Source organism: Tiliqua scincoides, chromosome 7 (assembly GCF_035046505.1).
Source record: "Tiliqua scincoides isolate rTilSci1 chromosome 7, rTilSci1.hap2, whole genome shotgun sequence".
NCBI lineage: Eukaryota > Metazoa > Chordata > Lepidosauria > Squamata > Scincidae > Tiliqua > Tiliqua scincoides.
In genome coordinates, this window is record NC_089827.1 from 24,837,171 (window position 1) to 24,859,781 (window position 22,611).

Below are 22,611 nucleotides of genomic sequence, written 5' to 3' on the forward strand. Positions count from 1 at the left end.
CCTTTAAGCCAATGGGGCTTACTCCCAGGATAGTGTGGAGAGGGTTGTAACCTGAGAGAGGGAGGGCAGGCAGGGCAGAAGCTGGCCTGTGGCTGGCCCCCCTTCTTCTCTTCCCCACCTCTGGGGTCTGTGTCCTTTTTTCCTTCCAGCAGGGTGCCTCTGGAAGGTGGGGGGAGTTCTTTAGTATCCATGTAAGATAAGTAGATTTCATAACCGCCTTATGTATTGGAAGCCTGGAAGATCTGGTGAGGAGGTAGATGTGGTGTCAGCAGTGGCCCCTTTAAGGGTAAGGCCTGGGCATCCAGCAGAGTGTGCTGCACAGCTGCAGCCACTTGAAGGCAATAGGGCCCTCAGGGATATAAGGAGCACCTGAGGAAGGGGGTGTGGGTTGTAGAAGGAGTGCAGGTTGGAGGTAGGAGAGGAGACTGACTGGGCTTATTGACTTTGACTTGGATACTCTGACTGATTTGACTGACTTACTTTGGAATCTGATCTTGGACTATGACTTGGCTTACTGACTTTGGACTCTGCCCTGGATGCTCTGACTGACTTTGTGACTAATGGACTGCTGGAGACACTGGAGTTTGGTGTGTGGCTGCTGTGCCCAAGACCCGATCTCGTCTGATCTCAGAAGCTAAGCAGAGTCAGGCCTGGTTAGTACTTGGATGGGAGACCGCCTGGGAATACCGGGTGCTGTAGGTACGCCTGAGAGGGGACATGATTGAGACATACAAAATTATGCAGGAGATGGACAGAGTGGATAGGGAGATGCTCTTTACACTCTCACATAATACCAGAACCAGGGGACATCCACTAAAATTGAGTGTTGGGCGAGTTAGGACAGACAAAAGAAAATATTTCTTTACTCAGTGTGTGGTCGGTCTGTGGAACTTCTTGCCACAGGATGTGGTGATGATGTCTAGCCTAGACACCTTTAAAAGGGGATTGGACAAGTTTCTGGAGGAAAAATCCATTACGGGGTACAAGCCATGATGTGTATGCGCAACCTCCTGATTTCAGAAATGGGCTATGTCAGAAGGCCAGAAGCAAGGGAGGGCACCAGGATGAGGTCTCTTGTTATCTGGTGTGCTCCCTGGGGCATTTGGTGGGCCGCTGTGAGATACAAGAAGCTGGACTAGATGGGCCTATTGCCTGATCCAGTGGGGCTGTTCTTATGTTCTTATGCTGAGGACCCAGGGTCTGCTGTAGTGGTGGGAGGCTGCTGGCAAGAGAGAGGACCTCTGCAGGTTGAACAGGTGAGCTACCCTGGAGGTGGGGTCCAGCAGGACTGCAGGGCAGAACCAGGGTCTTTTGTTGGGGGAAAGAAGGGGAGCTAATTTGCTTAAAGTAGGCATAATTCTCCAGGCAGAGAATGGCCTTGGAATCAGGCAAAACACCATAGAGGACCAGGCGTCTGAAAACACAGGACAAGAATGTATGCCAAAACTAACTAAAAGCTACAAGAGGGGGCTACATTATAAAAATGGGACCTATAAGAGCATAAAGGTAAAAAAAACTATATATGCAGTATTTTCATTTTAGACTTCAAAAGGGTTTTGTGGCTCCTGAGGTTTTTTTTCCTCCGGAAAATGGGTCCAAATGGCTCTTTGAGTGTTTAAGGTTGCCGACCCCTGGACTAGGCTCAAGCACAAACACAGTGACTGTAAAAAAGAAAAATACAGTACACACACAAAATCATCACTGACATTGACCTAGTTGCCAAACAGGTTAGAATTTTACTGGTGGTAGTAGATGTATCTGAAGTGAATATATGCCTAGTGTAAATTCCAACACATGCACACAATGCTTCTCCACACAGCTCTACCTCTAAATAATAAAGAGAACCATGTCTGTTACCATTTTGCAGTAGGGAATAAGAGTGTATGTGCTCAAGTGTAACATCTCTCAGATGCCATTCAGTCTACACAGCCAAATTCTCCCCTTCAGTTCAGTAACTGCACACACACAAATGTGGGTCATTTGGGGGGCTAAAGGTAAGGCATACATATCTAAATAAACCTATGGCAATTTAACCAAAGCAAAAATATTGAAATGTGCTGAATTTAAATTTCATATTCAGAAAATTTTTTTAATTTACATCCCACATCCCATGAGTCTGACAACTTTTTTGTAAATGTTAGTAGCAAATGTCCCCAGGGGACTCTCAATTTAAAAAAAAATTGTTCCATTTACATGGACCAGGACAGATAACTCTGGATTCTGTTTCTATTGTTCAGTACTACTGAGACTGCAGCTCCCACAGCTACCTCGCATCTTCTGGGACTGGTAATCATTAGCACTGAAATTCATTTACATTGGGCTGTGCCAATGACAGTACCTCTCCGCCTTCTGTTCTTGATGACAATACTGGTGAAGGGAAAGAGAACCAAAATGGAATGGACTGCTTCCAGCCTGGGTGTGGACATGCGGGGGGGGGGGGGGGAGACTGGATGGGATGGGACTGTATAAACAGCAGAAATAGGACACCAGCATTACCCAGTGGTGGACTGTAGATGCTCCCAGAATTTGCCAGACCAAAAACAGTGGAGTGCTATAGTGCTTTCCTTAGAAGCTGCAGCATGATCCGTTGCCTGTAGTAAATTTTTGACTTGACTAAGATAACAGGCAAGTGCCTAATTACATTCCTAATCCTAATGCTGTAGTCCCAGCTGTAAAGAATTAATAGTTTTAAATTGTTAGAGAAATTAAACAGGGCACCCTAGTGTCGGTTATTTATTACAGTTTGGTGGGACCGGAAATAATTTTTACGTAAAGAAAAAGAACTGCGTGTACTATGAAAGCTTATTTTGATGCTCTGAAAATTTGAAGAAGCAAGCCACTTTTTAAACTGTGCCTTCAAAACATCTCTATGAGGTACTGTCATAGTTGTTACCGTTCACTTGCTGAAAATCAACTATAAAATGCCCAGGCAGCAATCATTTGGGAATCCCAAATCGTAGATGAATGTAACAGACAAGTTTATAACTTAGCAATGTTAGCAATCATTTATAATCGTTTATAATCGTTAGATGAATGTAACACAAGTTTATAACTTCTCAGATTATTTAACCCTTATCAAAGTGATTTATGGTGCCTAATGCATCTACTTATTTTAAAATATTTCTGCTTTGCCTGTCCCCAAGTAACCAAGGAGGCTTATAGAATGTAAAACTTGATTTTAATGTATTTTATCAAACAAAACACAACAAACAAGAAAAACACAGCAACATAGCAACAGGAGCCCCATACAGCAATCAATTAATAACAGTAAAGACAAAGTAGAAAAGGCAAAATGAAACAAAATGATTTTTAACTCTGTCCAGAAAGCCAACAAGGAGGGTAAGATTCTCAGCTCCAAAGAGGGGGAGCTCCACAATTGGCTCACCTTCACAGACAAGGCACCACCATTAGCCTAGCTTAAGATGGTGATGGAGTATATTGGAGAGTTCTCCCAGGTGACCTTAAGGGAGAGGCCATCTCATATGAGATGAGGAAGTTTTTCAAGTACCCTGGTCCCAAGCCATAAAAGGCTTTAAAGGTCATCATTAGCATTTGAATTATGCCCATAAACAAACCAAAAGCCAGTGCAGCTGTAGGAACAGAGCCTGACCAACTGCCAAGCTTCCATTCTCACACAAGCCACTGTATTATGCACCAACTGCAGTTTCCAAGAGCAGCCCCACACACAGTATGTTGCAGTAATTGAATCTTAATGTCACCAATGGACTACTTTTGTTGGCCCTGAAAGATGCAGGTAAGGTTGCAGTTGGCACACAGAGAAGAGTTCCAGAGACCTTCCAAACTGTGAATCTGTCCCTGCAGAGAAAGCACAACCCTGTTCAGAAGAGGTTGATGATCCAATACCTGTAGTGTAGGTCTCCAGACCAAGAGGACCTCCGTTTTAATTTCAGCGTGTTTACCCTCATCCAATCCCCTACCATCAGCAAGCAAAACAGACTTCCATAGCCCCCCTAGCATTCAATGGTACAGAGAGATACAGCTGGATATCATCAGGGCAAATCTTTGCAAGGTAAACAAGTGTGTCACATACCAAAAAGCACATTCCCTGATCATGATTGGGAGGGCTTATGAACTACAATAGCTGTTCTAACATCAGGAAGTAGAACATGGTATTTTGAGCATCTGAAAACAGGAACCTAGTACAGACTAGGATCCTGCGACCACACTGCACAGATACTACACAGGAAGTAAAATCCCGCTTCTTATGCTAGCCTGCATATAAATTTACTCCATAACTGAACCATCAGTAGAGATGAAAAAAAAAAAAACTAACAAAATAAAAACACCTAACACTGCTTTCTGCACTTTTCATTTTTGTTAAAAAAAATTTTTTATTTTATTATTTAATAGGAGGGATGCATGGGTAATGACTGTGTTTGCATCTGCTGACACTATTCAGGTATTATCTAATTAGCCATGAATTTTTCACCTGTGGTTTTATCTCAATGTGATGAGAAGGGCCCTTTAAATTAAAGGGAAGGTCATTTAACAGTAGCCTCTTTAATGCCAGAGAGGGCAGCTGGCCACAATCCATCAAACATTCTCTCTCCAAGCACTTAGAACAGCTTCACTCCAAGGCAAGCAACCCCTCCCTTTCCCCTGAGCACATGAAAGAAAGATCATCACTTTGCATTCTTTCCATCCCTGTGCACTGGGTAAAAGGAGAGGTTGCTGGCTCAGAGTGAAGACTTTCTAAGCATCTGGAGATCTACCATCTACGTGAGTTCTGGGAATGGAACCCTCACGAATAATGAGACTAACCTGTACCATCCATCTCACCTACTCAGTACACTTTTAAAACAATTATAATTTATAATTATAATGTAAATTTTGAATAAAAAACACTGCCTTCAGCACTTCTAACTTTTGGAAAACACAAAAATCAGCAAAAAATAAAATTGTATACGCCTAACCATCAGTCAATGCACAACTAGAAAACACACCACAGACAAGTACAGCAAGTCATCTTCATTGTTTGGGTCAACACTGTTTCATTGTGACACTGGTGAAAAAACTTTTCAACTGCTCCTGGCAAAATGCTGTGGCCATCAGAATAGGGATGGAGCTCCCAGTGCTGCTTCCAGCCAAGGCCAGGTAGATTGTGCTCCCTTGGTGCAGCCAGCAGGGAATGTGGAAGAGTCAAGCATTGTGTGTTGCTAGTGGGAAGTTTTTAAATGAGGACAGTAAACTGATGCCAAGGATGGGGGAAACACAGGTGCATGACCCAAAGCTGTGTTTTCAAGCAGTTTATAAGCTTGTAATAAAGGACCCACTCACATGTTCACTTTGGAACCTGATATTAAACTGTGCCTTGGAATTGCACATACCCTATTCCCCCCCACCCAATCCCGGTAAAAAATAATATCTGATACAATACATCAGCGGTTTTCAAACACTCTTGGAGAGTTTGCACCACTGTAAGTTCTTGCTGGGGTGGGAGGGGGCGGGGGGAAGGCAGCGACACAATCCCCAGAATCGCACTGCTCAGGAGGGCTGCAGGGACTGGAAAGCACTCACCAGTCCCTGCAGCAGCCTGTCAGGGGTGTAGGTGAGGCACGGTGACCCCAGATTGTAACCCACATGTAAAGGCCACTGGAGCAACACACACAATGGTAACAGAAAAGCTGCTTGAAAGAATCATATTGGTAGCTGATTGTTTCACACAAGTTTCACAGAAGCTGGGACTTTGGGGCCTCAAAGGCTGTGTTATACACGTTGGAATTTAGTTTAAATAACAGTATCAGGCAATGGCTGGAGATGTAAGCCTTGGCAGAAGTTAAACACAACTGTGGCCCCCAGAAAAACTCTGTAACTATACTTTCATGCTGTAAGAGCAAAAGCATACATATGGAGACCAAGTAACCTTTGATACCAAACCAAAGTATGTACCCAAGGTAAAAGGGTCACAATAGTTATATAGAATTAGCCATAGAAGTAGTTCTTAAGGAACCAAAATGCTTGATTTTAGAAAAGAATAGACAAAAAGCCTTAACAGCAGGAAGGCTTCACAGGTGTTTCTGTATTGACATTAGCATAAGAGAAAGGCATGCAGAGAAAAGATAAAGGTACCAGTCTTAATACATTGTGTCATCTTTTTAATGAGAATGGTAGGGAGACCTGTCAACGAAGTCCCTAAATGAATTGATGGATGCGAGTAAGGGTCAGCATTGGGTCAGTACTGGATAATATGATATTATAGAACCCCCTGCTGTTTCTTGAAAACTTTGTAATTCGATATGTTTAATTGTTTAATTTCACCTTTTGGAAACCTGTAACTTGCAACTCACCCATGAGTCACTCTAAGGTTATCTTTAGCCTATTAAGAGTTAGCCCCACTTATGATGTCAAATTTTCAGCGAATGGGAAGTCTAGATTTTCAGACAAAGGGCCAAGAGTCATATAAGAGTTCTGGACACAGTCAAAACCGGGCCCATGCTTTGGACATGAGTCCCATGGACCAACTGTATACAATACAAAAGCCTATGAACCTTCATCCCTGTGTACCGAGTTGTTCTTGAGTTGCTGCTATCAGCCTTGCAACACAGGGAGTCCTGCAGGGCTCTCCAGCTCGTTAGAAGTGAAAGTGGAGCAATTGTGCTCCACTTCTGGTTTTGTGGAAGTGGAGCATGATTGCTCCACTTTCGCTTTTGATGAACTGGTGAGCCCTGCAGGGCTCCCCGCACCCGCAACAGGCTGCTGCATGGACTGGTGAATGCTTTCTAAGGCCTTAGAACAGGGGTGCCCAATAAGTCGATCCCAATCTACCAGTCAATCGCCAGGCAAAATGCATTCTTGGGAGTGAGCCCCGCCTGGGAGTGAGCGCCGCCCTGGGAGTGAGTAGTCTACTGGGGCTGACTCGAGAGTAGTCCTGGAGAGGAGCCACTGGCAGGCTTCTCTCCCATCCACGCATCCCTGGGAGTGAGCCCCGTTGACTCTCCTGGAGATGACTTACCTTTCCCCTGTTTTTGCACTGGTATGTATGGAGATCTGCCCCCCCCCCCACTTCCATCTGTTGGTTCTGTGTGCAAGGGGTTTTGCACTGGTCTTGCTGTGATGCCTATATAGAGATCTTCCCTCCCTCACACCTTTCCCCTGTTTTTGCACTGGTCTGTATAGAGATCTGCTCTCCCCCCCCCCACTTGTATTGGAATCAAGGAAGATCTGGTGGGGAGGTAGATGTGGTGTCAGCAGTGGCCCCTTTAAGGGTAAGGCCTGGGCATCCAGCAGAGTGTGCTGCACAGCTGCAGCCACTTGAAGGCAATAGGGCCCTCAGGGATATAAGAGCACCTGAGGCAGGAAGGGCTCTACTTATTTATGTGAGTCAGCCTTTTCCTACACGAAGACCTTTAAGTCCAGGTTCATCAGTTCCACCATGACTGATGAACATTTGGAAGTGTGCTTGAAGCTGGCTGTCAGCAGCTACTGTCCGGGCTATGCATCCTTGGCTGATTCACTTCAGTGCAAGTCATCAAAGTAAACTCAAGTAATTACAAAAAATGTTTATAGTTAATTATGTTGTGTTGTGCAATATTAGCTCATGCGGTTATGCAAGGTACACCAACATACATTGTACACATAAATGTTATATGTTATGATGGCACGAACATTGTAAAAAAACTCTGGTAGATCTCTGGGCCTTGCTGGGTTTCAAAGTAGCTCTCGAGCCAAAAAAGTGTGAGCACCCCTGCCTTAGAAGATAACTCCTGGTTTGGGGGAGAAACCAGAAGTGACATTTAAAGGCTCTTAAAAGGTCCTCCCCAGGCCTCCCAATGTCTTATAAGACATTAAAAAGGTCACTTTTTATTTTATTGTAAAACCGGAAGTTGCTTTTACGCCTTTTCAGCCACTCTGAGGCCCACAGCAGCCGCGGGCAGTTGCACGTGGCCTCAAAAGACTCTCTGGAGATGAGGGAAACAAAGAAAGAAAGACTAATCTGTAACTCAAAATAGAAATTGAGGTACAGTTTTCACAGATGTCTCACTGCACAAAATTAACTCAAAATGTTGTACAATTATAAACTCCAAATTAGCAATTTGAAGATTAAATCTTTATTTAACAAATGGTTCCAATATACATAAATGCTTACCTAGTCTTATATCCCAAGGAACAGATGCAGATATAAGCTCACAGAAGCAAACTTTGCTGCAACAATCAGTAATAACCAAAAATCTGCTCAGGAGGGTGCTGGAGGATTTTGCAGCAACAGGATTTTATAGGGCACAGAGACTGCACAATTACAAGGGAGATCAGCAAAAATTCCCCTCTGTGCATGAACAGAAGTACTTTCTGTTTGCATAAAAACTTCAGATACAAACATGAACTTTTAGAACTTATATGCTGTTTCTTATGAAGTCTTTAATAACTTTACAATTCAAATACAGTCTCTGACAGTAAGTGAGAAGAAACTATTCTGCAGTAAAATGCATAATTTAATCTTGTTGTAGGAATGAATGGTGGGCACATTGTTTCATATATTTAGCATTCAGAAACTACAAGAAGGTTTATACTCGTATCCTAAATTATCCTACTCACATGAGGGAGTGTGCACGCACACAGAAACCTCACTGGAAACCTGACTTGGCTTTGCATTTGTCTAAAACCTAGAATAATGTGTTTTGTGCAAAATTCCTCATAATGCCTTTTAAAAGGCATAAAAATGTCACTTCCGGTTTTACGAAAAACCATAAGTTGCTTTTTCAGCCTAAACATTCTGAGTCCTGTAGAGGCTGTGGGCAGACATGTGGCCTCTGTGACGCTCAGAAGTGCTTCTGGAAGTGACAGGAGTGCAGCTCCCCTTGCCTCCAGAGGGTGGAGGGGAGCAACCCCCATACTTGTGGATACAGGGACACACCTGTATACTGGAGAGAGTATGCATTGTATCCTAAAAATTTCTTCCATTTACAGAAGAGATGCCGTTCATACAAGGGAAGGGGAAATTTTCACCTATCCTCTCTGCAGAATTTAAATTCTTAACAATTAGATGACAGTCGAGGCAGTTGCATAGCTGTGGGAAGGGTCACAGGGATGCTGTAACCCTGAGTGGCACTATTTAGGGGTCCTGCCCCCCTTGCTCATAGCCAAGCTCTCCTGACCACCGCAGCTGTCATTCTCAGTATGATCACTTGGAGCCAGGCCAGTAGCTTCTTCCATCACCACAATTACTTTTGAGTTGGGGGACAGTAGGACGACTGGCAGCAGGGGGACATGCCAGTTCGCTACACCACTGGTCAGGGGTGATTTCACAAAGGGAGGTCTTGTGGGGGACATGCCAGGAGGCCATGCCTAAGGCAGCAAGTACCTGCTGCTACCACTACTCCCCACTGCCATCCAGTATGGTAAACCTATGGAGATGCTTGCTTGTGGAGGAGGAGTAGCAGATCCTACTGTTATTTTATACTTCCCAGATGCTGCACCAAGTGTCCAGACAACCAGAAATATTTAAATACACTGAAAGGACAGTCTATGGCTGTTGCCTCCTCCTTCTGCCTCCTGGTGGAAGGAAAAAACTGGAAAGCAGACAGCATATGGGTAAAGAGAGTCCTTCACTACCACTGCTATAACTGCAAGTGGTGGCACAAAGGAGGACTTCTATTCATCTGTTGCTGATAGCTCAGCAATGTCATCATCACTAAGTGCTCTAGAGCCACCCTCATGCAGCCATAATAGGGCTCTGCACACTTGGGGATGAGGAGAGGTCAGAGCAGCCATTTTCAACCACTGTGCTGAGGCACACTGGTGTGCTGCAAATGGGCCCCAGATGTGCCACGGGAATTTGAGAGAGGGTCATTTATTAGTAGGGCCATTGGGGGGATATGAGCCCTCCATTAACAGTGCGGCTTGTCAACTGTCAAAAAACTGATGGTGTGACTTGACCATTTTAGTGTCAGTGTGTCGTGAGATGAGAAAGATTGAAAATCATGCAAATCACTGGGTTAGAGGGCATACTGCTGGTACACGGGCAGACACTCCAGAGTATGGAGCAACCTGCCAGTGGAACAGCCTATAAGGATTTTTTCATTCCCCAGAGGCCCCAAAACCTGAAGCAGTAACCAAGCACTCTCCTAGTTTCTATATCATGTCAAAAACTACCACAGGCAACTTCTCATGCTGTCAATCTGCCGAAAAAATACACCAAAGCACTCCACTCTCTTTCAGCAGGCAGAGATTGAGGCTAGCCTTATGTCTATCACAGAGTCAAGTGTGTACAACTGGACAAAATTCCATCACCAAAGCATCTGTTTAATTAAGAAGCATCTTATCATACAAAACAAAAGGGGGAAAAAATCAGAGGATAGTGAAAATTGCAATTATACACAAAAACCAAGCCAGTTTTACACAAGGTTGTTACTTTTTATCTCATTGCTTGGGGTACAGACATTCCCAGAATTCTTTATTAACCTTATTCAGTGTCAGCAGCTATAATTCACTTTTCATGAATTGTATAACATTTATCCAAGAGACTTCCTGGTCCAGTAACACGCAGCATTTAGAATTTCCTTCTGCAATACATCAATTGGATTTGTACACAGCAGCATTGTATCACCAGTATATAACAAGTCCATTTTGTCCTGTTTTTTACCCTACATGTTTCAATTATCCAAATGGTTGAGCAAATGATTACGTTATCATGGTACTGATACCAAAACCACTTCTTTGTAATACTAAGCAAAGAAGCAATTAAGGGCCAAATGACATGAGAAACAAATTTGGCAGGTTCTTCTTTTGTTTAAATAGCACCGCAGGGAAACATGTTAAATTGTAGTTGGGGGATCTTAAGCTTCTGCCATAGCCCTATCTCAACCACACACCAGGCACTACACAGTATTTTTTAAAAAAGCATCAGCTACTCCCCCATTGCAGTTTTGCAGGATTCTGCACATCTGTCTCCTCCTACTATTCAAGGTAAAAAATGAGTTAAAATACATTCTGCAGAACATGCAGTTTAGCTCCAAGGTCTAGAATGTTGAGAACACTAAAACATATACCTATCAGTAAACAATCAAACCACCATCCTGTTTCTAACTGTGGCCAGTTGAATGCATCCAATAAGCTTACAAGAAGGGCAAAAAACCACTTCCTCCACTCTTATTATTTCAAAAGCTATATGAAGATCCAAACAAGCCATAATAAATCATTATTTTGTAGTATATCTGAGCTCAGTCTTGTTAGTGTTAACTTTTTAAATTTAAATTGTATCGTTAAAAATAACTGGTTCAATTTTAAGTTCCTCTTTTGAAAATGATCATGTTTTAAAATGAAATCTGAACTTAATGCAGACATTAAGATCTTAGAATTATGAATTTATGACCTATTATGAAAGCCTGTTTTTCTTTGTAAAGAACAAACTGGAAAGAAAACAATTTCTCAGCCATCAGTACAACAGTGTATGGACTTGTATTATAGCTGGATTCTGGCAATCAGGCAAGTCACCAGAGGAGTCATCCACTGATCACAGTAACTTTTACTCCTATTAAATGCCTAAAAACCACCCAAGTTCTGCAACTGGATCTGAATCAATGCTTCAATTACAAAAATGTATGGCTCTGCAAATCTATCAAACACGAACATTTGTCTTCTATCTCATGAAGAACATTGATCTGCCCAATAAATACTATCCTTTGTTGAAAACAATCACCTATCCTCCCAGTTCTTCAATCCCCTGGATAAAGAGCCGGGGCAAAGAGTTCTATCCATGGCAACTACATTCTAATTCCTCCTTTCTCCACTTCTATTAAACTTGACAGGTCTTTTGCTAGTACAGTTGGCCTTCCTTATCCGTGGGTTTGGCACCCATTGATTTGACCAAGTGCAGGTGCCAAGCCTGCATCAGAACGGTCACAAGGACTGCCTGGACACAACCAGAAGGTGCTTCCAATCACATCCTGGAAGTCCTGTGAAGCCCTTCTGCATATTTCATTATCCATGGAAACCTGTATCAGCAAGGGGTCTTGGAATGGATCTCCCATAGATACTGAGGGCCCACTGTACATAAGCACTGAGAGAAATGTATTGAAAATAACACATTATGAATGCTACATTGCAACATTAAAATTAGAACATTTGTCTTTGGCAACAAATTAAGGCTGAATGCAGTCACATTTGTAAAATTTCATTGCAATGCATTCAATCAATGTTGGAATATACAGGCATGTGTTGCTTAACAACGAACCACATACACAACAGTGGTCAAAGAACAAACTTGAGAAGTCCCATTGCAGGGCTTGGGGTTTTCCCTGGGGGAAGGGACAAAAGTTCCCTTCCTCCAAGGAGATCTCCAGAAGCTTCGGTGGTGCTGATGGATACAACAGTAGCCATTTTGGTACCGCTCTACCAGGTGACACTACCAGGGATAGGACTGGGTTGCCTTACTGAAGGTTTCTGGGTCAGATAGCTATGACAAACAAGGACCTAATGTAATGGAAGACAGACCACCATGAAACCTCAGGCCTACCCTACACATTGTCAAGTAATAACAGGCTTTGAAAAACTATGGCCAGATGCTAACTCAAAAGTGTAGTAAAGGCCCAATATGACACCAAAACAGTTCAGCCAGTGGCACCCAGAGAGACCAGGCAAAAATAAGTAACAAAAAAAAGAACATAAGAACAGCCCCACTGGATCAGGCAATAGGCCCATCTAGTCCAGCTTCCTGTATCTCACAGCGGCCCACTAAATGCCCCAGGGACCACACCTGATAACAAGAGACCTCATCCTGGTGCCCTCCCTTGCATCTGGCATTCTGACATAACCCATTTCTAAAATCAGGAGGTTGCGCATACACATCACGGCTTGTACCCCGTAATGGATTTTTTCTCCAGAAACTTGTCCAATCCCCTTTTAAAGACGTCCAGGCTAGACATCATCACCACATCCTGTGGCAAGCAGTTCCACAGACCAACCACACGCTGAGTAAAGAAATATTTTCTTTTGTCTGTTCTAACTCTCCCAACACTCAATTTTAGTGGATGTCCCCTGGTTCTGGTGTTATGTGAGAGTGTAAAGAGCATCTCCCTATCCACTCTGTCCATCCCCTACATAATTTTGTATGTCTCAATCATGTCCCCCCTCAGGGGTCTCTTTCCTAGGCTGAAGAGGCCCAAACGCCGTAGCCTTTCCTCATAAGGAAGGTGCCTCAGCCCCGTAATCATCTTAGTCGCTCTCTTTTGCACCTTTTCCATTTCCACTATGTCTTTTTTGAGATGCGGCGACCAGAACTGGACACAATACTCCAGGTGTGGCCTTACCATCGATTTGTACAACGGCGTTGTAATATTAGCCGTTTTGTTCTCAATACCCTTCCTAATGATCCCAAGCATAGAATTGGCCTTCTTCACTGCTGCCGCACATTGGGTCGACACTTTCATCGACCTGTCCACCACCACCCCAAGATCTCTCTCCTGATCTGTCACAGACAGCTCAGAACCCATCAGCCTATATAAAGTTTTGATTTTTTGCCCCAATGTGCATGACTTTACACTTACTGACATTGAAGCGCATCTGCCATTTTGCTGCCCTTTCTGCCAGTCTGGAGAGATCCTTCTGGAGCTCCTCAAAATCACTTCTGGTCTTCACCACTCGGAAAAGTTTGGTGTCGTCTGCAATCTTTGCCACCTCACTGCTCAACCCTGTCTCCAGGTCATTTATGAAGAGGTTGAAAAGCACCGGTCCCAGGACAGATCCTTGGGGCACACCTCTTTTCACTTCTCTCCATTGTGAAAATTGCCCATTGACACCCACTCTCTGTTTCCTGGCCTTCAACCAGTTCTCAATCCATAAGAGGACCTGTCCTCTAATTCCCTGACTGTGGAATTTTTTTAGTAGCCTTTGGTGAGGGACCGTGTCAAACACCTTCTGAAAGTCCAGATATATAATGTCCACGGGTTCTCCCACATCCACATGCCTGTTGACCTTTTCAAAGAATTCTATAAGGTTTGTGAGGCAAGACGTACCCTTACAGAAGCCATGCTGATTCTCCCTCAGCAAGGCCCGTTCATCTATGTGTTTTGAGATCCTATCTTTGATGAGGCATTCCACCATCTTACCCGGTATAGATGTTAGGCTGACCGGCCTATAGTTTCCCAGGTCCCCCCTCTTTCCCTTTTTAAAGATAGGTGTGACATTTGCTATCCTCCAATCTTCTGGCATCATGACCGTTTTGAGGGACAAGTTGCATATTTTAGTCAAGCGATCAGCAACTTCATTTTTCAATTCCTTAATAACTCTTGGGAGGATGCCATCAGGGCCCGGTGACTTATTGATCTTTAATTTATCAATGAGGTCTGAAACATCTTCTCTTTTAACATCTATCTGACTTAACTCCTCAGTCAGGAGGGGCCGTTCGGGCAGCGGTATCTGCCCGAGGTCTTCTGCCGTGAAGACAGATGCAAAGAACTAATTTAATTTCTCTGCCATCTCTAAGTCTCCTTTTATCTCCCCTTTCCCTCCCTCACCATCCAGAGGGCCAACTGCTTCTCTGGCGGGTTTCCTGCTTCTAACGTATTTGAAGCAGCTTTTATTATTCCCCTTAATGTTGCTGGCCATGCGTTCCTCATAGTCTCACTTGGCCTCCCATATCACCTTCTTACATTTCTTTTGCCAAAGTTTATGTTCCTTTTTATTCTCCTCATTAGGGCAAGACTTCCATTTACGGAAGGAAGCTTCCTTGCCCTTCACAGTCTCTCTAACTTGGCTCATTAGCCATGCGGGCACCCTCCTGGATTTAGTGGAACCCTTCTTTCTTTGCAGTATACACCTCTGCTGGGCCTCTATTACTGTTGTTTTAAGCAGCCTCCATGCACTCTGGAGAGATTGGACTCTTTTTACCGTCCCTTTCAACCTCCTTCTAACCAGCCTCCTCATTTGAAGTGAGGAGTTAGTATGCTCATGGCCTTGCACACCAAGTCCTTGGCTGGAAAATATCAAAACGGATGCGAAAAAAACCAACATGAAATATACTAAACACTGCTAAGCTGCTGCACAGAAAAACAGAATCCTTTCTAAACTGTAATATTCCACATTTGGTGGCATTTTGGGTTAGTTTTTATTAGTTGTCAACAGAAACACTCTTTGAACAGGAAAGTTTTCCACTGCTGTGCTGCCTCCACCAATATCAAGGGAACTTACTTCCATGGAATATACTTAAGATTAGACTACACTTGTATAATCATGATTTAGTGAATCAGTTAGGAGTATTTCCCTTTTATCACTGGCATTCCTACTTGTCCCAATACAGAAATCCTGCTGATTTGCTTTCTGTTGAGTTCTTTTAGTTTAATCTTTTTAAACCCTAAACAATGAAAAAGGTATTAGTTGTATCAACACTATAAGCTATCAAATGCATTTCTCAGCTGTGGATTTAACACCACAACCTTATGCATGTTTACACAGAAGTCCCACCTTGTTCAGTAAAATTTAGTCCCACCTAAGCATACGTATATTTGCAGTCCAAGTCACATTAATAACAATTTATAAAAATAGCCCCAAAAAATTGAGAAAGAGTGGTTTCTACCCAGAAGTAGAACTATGTTCTGCTAGTGCTCACATTATAGGAAAGGAAATACACTAAGGGCGCAATCCTAACCCCTTATGTTAGTGGTTTCCAGCACTGGCATAAGGGCAATGCAGCTCTGAGGTAAGGGAACAAACATTCCCTTACTTTGAGGAGACCTCCGTGAGTGACACCCAACGGCAGAATGCAGTGCATGTCCCATATGCCAGTGCTGGAAAACATTGACGTAAGGAGTTAGGATTGCGCCCTAAAAAGCTTACTGAACAGTCAACAGTGGAATGACAAAGCTGTTCTATATTTGTAAGTGCCTGCAGGAAATGGAAAAACTTGCACAGTTCAGTTTTTCAATCTGGAAAATGTTTGGCACTCTAGAGTTTATTCAATGCTATGAGGCTTCCTTTTACAATTTATTCAGCAATGCAGTATCTTCACAATATAATTCCTTTGGAACCAAATGCCTTCTAAAAGGGTTACTGTGAAACTATGGCTAAGGAGTACATTTTTATTACCCCACATTTATATGCACAATTTGATAAATCTCTAATTTAACCCTGTTAGAATGTCAGAGGTTTGCATTCAAACAGTGATTTAGGTTCGTTAAATTGATCATAGGACTGTGCATTTTAAAAAATCTGACAAAAATTTACAACAGCTTTCTTGAAGAACCACAATATTAGGTCTGAAAAATTCATAATTCAACATCTTATCTTCCTTATGATTCTATATGAATTTTTAACATTACCGTTACACCTGAGATGACAAAACTATGCATTAAGAACTCTATTGGGGAAAAAGCATTGCAGCTTTAGGAGGATATTCCCATTTATCCCCTAGCTGCTGCACAATTTGTTTTAACAAAGTGTACTGGCAAGAGTGTAGAAAATGATCGTACTAAAAACATCACTTGTGATTCAACTGTCTTAAAATGAGAAGAGCATTACACTATGAATTTTGAATAGTTTTCTACTGCTTGTTATGTTTGCAACATTTTTCCCTTAAAAGTCTTTGGCCTTGAACAGTTTTGCTGAGTTAACAGACTACTTCAGTTGTCATTTTTAACTAATGTTCATTCCATTCTGGAACACCACACAAACTACAGGATGCATAAGTGTAGAACACTGTGGAATGTCTCTTGATTTAGAAACATGTAAACATTTTTAAAGATTTCAGCATCGCTGATTTAGCCAAGAATTACAGAATGTATATATGGCTTATTAAAATATTTTATCCCACTTTTACACAGTTCAAAGCAGCTGACAACAAACACACACTAAAATCACACAATAAAATAATATACTGTAAAACACAGAAACAAAGCCACATGAGCTACAGTCATTAGTTGAGTTAAAAGCCAGTTTTAAAATATGTGCTTTTAAAAAGCACCAAAAGTACTGCAATAAGGGGGCAAACTGAGCTCCTAGGGCATGGAGTTCCATATCCTAGGTGCAGCCAGACAAAGGCTTTTATTCAAATAAGAACATAAGAAAAGCCTGGCTGGATCAGGACAAAATGCCTCAGGGAGCACACAAGACAACAAGAGACCTACATCCTGGTGCCCTCTCTTGCATCTGGCATTCTGAGATAGATTCTGAGGTACCAGATTCTCGTAAATATATCTGAGATAACAAAAGAATGGTAATAGAAGCAAATTCCCCACCTACTCAGATACTAACTGCCATCAAGTCAGCTGTTTCTGGAGGAACTGTGTGGCAAGAAAAGGTAGTCTTCATTAACACTGGGGAGGAAATAGCAACAACACCAGTAAGCTCCCTAACCCATAGGTATCTAACTGCCACTGAACCTATGAAGAACTATGGCAGCAGGAACCAGAACTGTCACCAATATCAGCTAAGGAGCAAGGCAACTCCATCATGCCCCATCCTGTGAGAAGTGCCACATCAAACTGTAACCAAGGTTAAGTGGCTATGCAGCAATAATATACTCTTCCCCATTTATCCTTGTTTCCACATCCTGCTCCTTCCTTTGTTGTGTTCTTGAGTTGCAGTTTAGATTGTGAGCCCCTCTGGGCTGGGGAATGATCTCATTCCTTTGTAACATAACTGCTTTTGAAAGCTTTTTGTTTAAAAGCAGTGTGTCTGCTTCTGGACTTGTTCCACCATCTCTACAACTCCAGCAACTCCCTCACAGCCCCGGCGGGCGGGGGGGAAAGCAGACACTAGCAGTATATGGCCAACATCTGGCTATATGTCTAGTCCCTCCACAATACCCCAGGTCATCAAGGTACAAGGTTGGTTGCTCCTCACAGGATGAGGGCCTCTCCACTCTGGAATGATGCTGGCACTTTAACCTCAAGGCTGAACCAGGTACAGCAGGATGTGGAGATGGGGAAGACACAGCTCAAGACTGGGAGGGCCCAAGGCTTCATGAAGCACTCAGGACTGGTGATGAGAGGTCTCTGGACAGGTTACCTGAGGACTGCTCACTAACTGCTCCCCTGAGACAGGGGCAAGCAGAGGGAGGAAGGAGGGAGACAGGTGGAGGAGGAGGAAGAGTAAAACAACCCCTTACCCACTGCTGAATTCTGGGAACTGGCTAGGGATCCTGGATGCTGGGCCAGAACCCCCCCCCCCCCCACATTTCTACCCCTCTTTCCCTGGGGCCAAGGACTCCGATACCAGTGGAAAACACCCTTCTCACAGCAACCCTGCCTGGGGTGGAGGAGAGAGAAATTTGCAGGCAGTACAATAAATAAATTCTTGCTTCTGCCTTAACTAAGGAGCACCAACCAATCATGCGTGAAAACAAATTTTAAGACCCAATTCAGATGTTAAGGGAAACTATAATGATGAGCTCTAGAGAGTCATGGGTAGGGCCCATGAGAGGATGGTGTAGGGGTTAAACTGTACCCAGGTACAGGGTAAAAAACAGGGCCCAGCAGCCAAAGAAGGGGGCCCGAAAATTTCCTGGGATCTTGCATTTTCCTATCTCAGCAGGGCCCATAAGAGGGGATTTGGGGGGTATATCATATCTGGACCCAGGGTCAAAAAGGGAACCCAGGATCCAAAGGAAGGGAGCTGGAAATTTCCTGGGATCTCAGAAAATGTTTGCATATATTGTGTGAAGACTAGCATTCATATTTTGTGTAAGTATACATAGTTTTATATATCATAATTTATAGAAATCATTATCCAATGATTGTATGAAATTATGATCCAGAGAAGAGGTTCAAAAGAAGCTTTGTACCCCCACTCCAAAGAGCCCAAAGGAAACCCTGATAAAATTCTGTCAGATGCCCTTGTCATGGGCTTACACACACTCCCAGTTTTCTGCTCCTGCTTTATGTACCAAAGGAGATCAAAAGCATCTGCACTACAATTCAGCATGCTGTCCAAGCTCAGAGAACTGTGGTTACTTTAACTACTCACAATCTAGAATCAGCAACCAAAATTTGATCTGGGCTTGTCTGAATAAACTGTGATTAAAAATTATCATAGTACCCCAAGGTGAATGGCATGGGTGCTTTTGCTAGTTTAAAACCAAAAGCTTTCAACCTTCTTCAGCAAACATAGAAAAGGGGGATAAGAAAGCATGCCACCATGGCAGATTCACATAGCAGGGCACCATAGCAATTACAGGTCCTGTCTATTTATACACGGATTTTTTTATACATGGATTTGACTCAACGCGAATGACCCCCTGAAAATCAGAAGGAATGTGCTGATCCTTGGAGAAGGGGAAAAAATGTATCCCTTTAAAATCAGTTTAAAAAACTGAACAGTCCTTAAAAGAAACAATAGCCTCCTTAATGAGAGGGGGGGCAGCTGGCTGACAATCCATCAATCCTTCTCTCTCCAGGCTACCCCTCCCTTCCCTGAGCACCAAAGAAAGGTGATCAGTTTGCATTGGTGAAGGGAGGGACTGAGTGAGTGTTTGGGGGACAACTGATTAATGGATTGTCTTCTTAATGACAATTATCTTACATCACAAAGGACAGCAAGGTTGTTTTAAATCACCAGAGCATAGAAACTTTGTTTTTTAAATTGATCTGCTATAGTGTCATTTTTTTGTCATCCACATGAGTGCTTGGAACTGAACCCACTTGAATAATGAGGCTCAACCTATATAGCTGAACTGGATCTTTATCTTGTTGAGCTTTTACACATTATAACAAACATGACATGACCAAAATAACTGTTAAGGTTCTTACAATATCCAGTGAATCTCAAAATTCAACTCCTCAATACAATTACCTATATTCTTTGATTTTAAACAAATATGTAAAGATTAAGTGTTATAAATATTCACTAGTATTTATAACATAATAGAGGCATGCCCCTATATCTGCAAGGGTTCAGTTCTCGAACCCCCGTGGTTAAATGAAACTGCACTGTTTTCATTGGACTAAACAACACATTTAGCTGAAGCTTTTTTTGAACCAGAATGCTTTTGGCAGTTTGCAAACCATAGAGAAAAAAGTTCCTGCCGTATATTAATAAAACTAGCAGAAATACACATGTATGCGTATCATCTCTCTGAATATTCATAATACATCTAGGAAGCAAGGGTTGGGATCAACTGAACTATGCAACTGGCTTCACACACCCAGCTCTCTGGGCATGCATTTTTTCAACAGCTACAAGGCAAACTACCTTTGAAACCAGTTTGTGATGCATCATGTTAGTCCACAATTCAAAAGTAAAAAGAGAAAAACAACAATCCATTGAGCTTGCTTGGAGCAGCTGTTTGGATCCAAACCAAGGAATTTAATGCATTAATTCCTGTACTGGGACTTACCCATGTAGACCTAGCCCACAAACTAGATTTAATTTGAAGCTAAAATCTTTGCAGACTTACTAGTATGTAGTAAGTCCTACTGAACTCTGTAGGACTTAATTCTGAGTTAATATGAATAGAAACATGCCACATCTACATAAAACCTATTCTGAAATATGGAATCTAATGGGCTGATGTAGTTCCATAGGCTTCTGTGGAAAGAACTTCTAAGAAAATTGTTTTCTTAATTTTGTTCAAGTACTTTAGAAACCAGTAAGCAAGTCATTTTCAGCTGGGTGCACAGAAGGAACTATCAAATATGACAGCACATCAAATTATAATAGATTTTGAAAACACTGAATATTTACAACATTTTGATACAGCATTTGTTAATCCTAAACTAGCAGTTTTAACATATAATCATTCAACATCTAGGTTACAAATCAGTACAACATTTAAATTCAAATTTAGCTGCAAATTATTCATTTTTTCATGCACTGCCTGGTACAATACTATAAAAACAATAAAGACCATATACAAACCCAACTTCAAAGACAAATTACACTGTAAAGATTTTACACAATGGTCCTTAAAATTACCTTTCCCCCTCCCTCTCCCCCCTATTAATACAGATGTTTTTATTTAAAATATGGCACTTAAGCTATGCAGTGCCTTAACAAAGATAAGTTTACTGTGAAATTTATAATCCTGTCCAGGGAAAGATAAATTAAGAAGCAAAACAGACCTGTCATGAGAGATTGGTGAACCAGAAATAACCACATTAATAAAGATTCTTGTAAAGAAGCCACATGGCTCACCCACACATACAAGACTGGCATTTGAAAACTGCTAAAATACAACTGAATTATAAGCAGTGCTCTTCAAAAAAAAACCTGAGCTTTACCAATACATTTCAGAATCTGAGTTAGAATTCTTGCATTCAAATATTTCCACCCACACACAAAAATTAGCATAAATTGATTTCCTTAGGCAAGCTATTGGAGCCTGCCTCTTGGATTTTTGAAAATCCAAAGGATTATGCCTATACAGTGATTGTGTTACTGTAATCAATTTTGCATAATTTCAAGGCAATTCTTCAAAGGATCTTGCCACATGTATCAATCACATTATTCAAAATTTAGCACACTATAAAGTGGATAAGTGCCACAAACGTTTAGCCTAAGGTCATGGAGCAAATTGCAGCCAGGCCAGAGTGTAAACTTCAGCTAGACTTAATTGGCAATAAACAAAATAATTTAACCATTGGCCATAAAAAATAAATAAAATGCAAATAAACTAATTAAATAAATAAATGAACTAATTAAAAAACAAGCAAAGAAAGAAGCATTTACACATATCTTGATGTTTCAGTTTCTTTCACCTTCCTGCAACTGCCTACCCCTCTCATAGATAAAAATCCAAAGAGATTTTTTAGATAAAATTTTACTACAGTGGTTTAACAGCTATTTTCAGTTAAGAGACACTCCCAAGTATAAGAGAGAACATGGAATGCTTGGGGGGGGAGTAGTAGTCTATACAAACCAATATCTTCATACAATAAGGTATATAAGATGCAATTGGGTAGTGGAAACAGGTTTGAAAATCTAGAGTTTTTAATACAAGGATTATAATTATTCCTACAATCTGCTTCAACCATTAAAAAACTCTTCTTGAAAGATGAGCAAGTCATGCTGAATTAAGGAATTAACAGTTAACTTCAGGGGCTAACCTTCAACACATCTTATTGAATTTTACCTGGCCAAAAGAGCATCACCCCCTTCACCACCACGAATCCTAGAGGTAACAGATCAAGCATAATGTTGCAGTAAGGATTAGAGAGGGTCCTAATACAAGTGAAAAAAAAGTAAAAGCAGATGCTGCTAAACCCTGATGCAGAGTACCACTTATCAAAGCGAGCAAGGTCTCAACAATCCCTCTCCACATCTACATACCAGTTCACCTATTTCAAAGATCACCCTGGTGGTTGGTGTGATTACAAACTAAATGATTCTACAAAAACAAAAAAAGCAATGACTTTGGCACTTGTGTTCCATCTTGGGAGCTAGTTTGCTCTGGGAGGCTATAATCCTATCCACACTTTCCAAGGAGTAAGCCCTATTGACTATAATGGACTGACATCTGAGTAGACATGCATAGGATTGGTGTCTTGAGATCCTGCTTTAGCCAAGCTCCATTTTCAGAAATCTCACATGTCAGGAAGGCAAGCAGACAGGAGAGCTGGAAGCTCAGGAAGAAAAAACATCCAGCTATAATAAGACCAGCTTTATACCCTCCCCTGCGCCTGCCTGTGTGCTTGAGCTGCTTCACACACACCCATTCCTTTGCTC

At 42.1% G+C, this 22,611-nt stretch overlaps 1 protein-coding gene across 3 annotated transcripts in view; it reads right to left on the reverse strand.

The window, feature by feature from the left end:
• Positions 1–22,611, reverse strand: part of PHTF2 (putative homeodomain transcription factor 2) — a 114,537-nt gene that overhangs the window by 90,441 nt on the left and 1,485 nt on the right. Inside the window, exon 1 of one of the 3 annotated variants that reach the window (XM_066633098.1) lies at positions 22,019–22,053. The exons of the other annotated variants lie outside the window; for them this stretch is intronic. The gene's annotated coding sequence lies outside the window, so the exon portion shown is untranslated. Of the gene's footprint in view, positions 1–22,018; positions 22,054–22,611 lie in introns of those variants that run through there. 3 annotated transcript variants of the gene reach the window in all.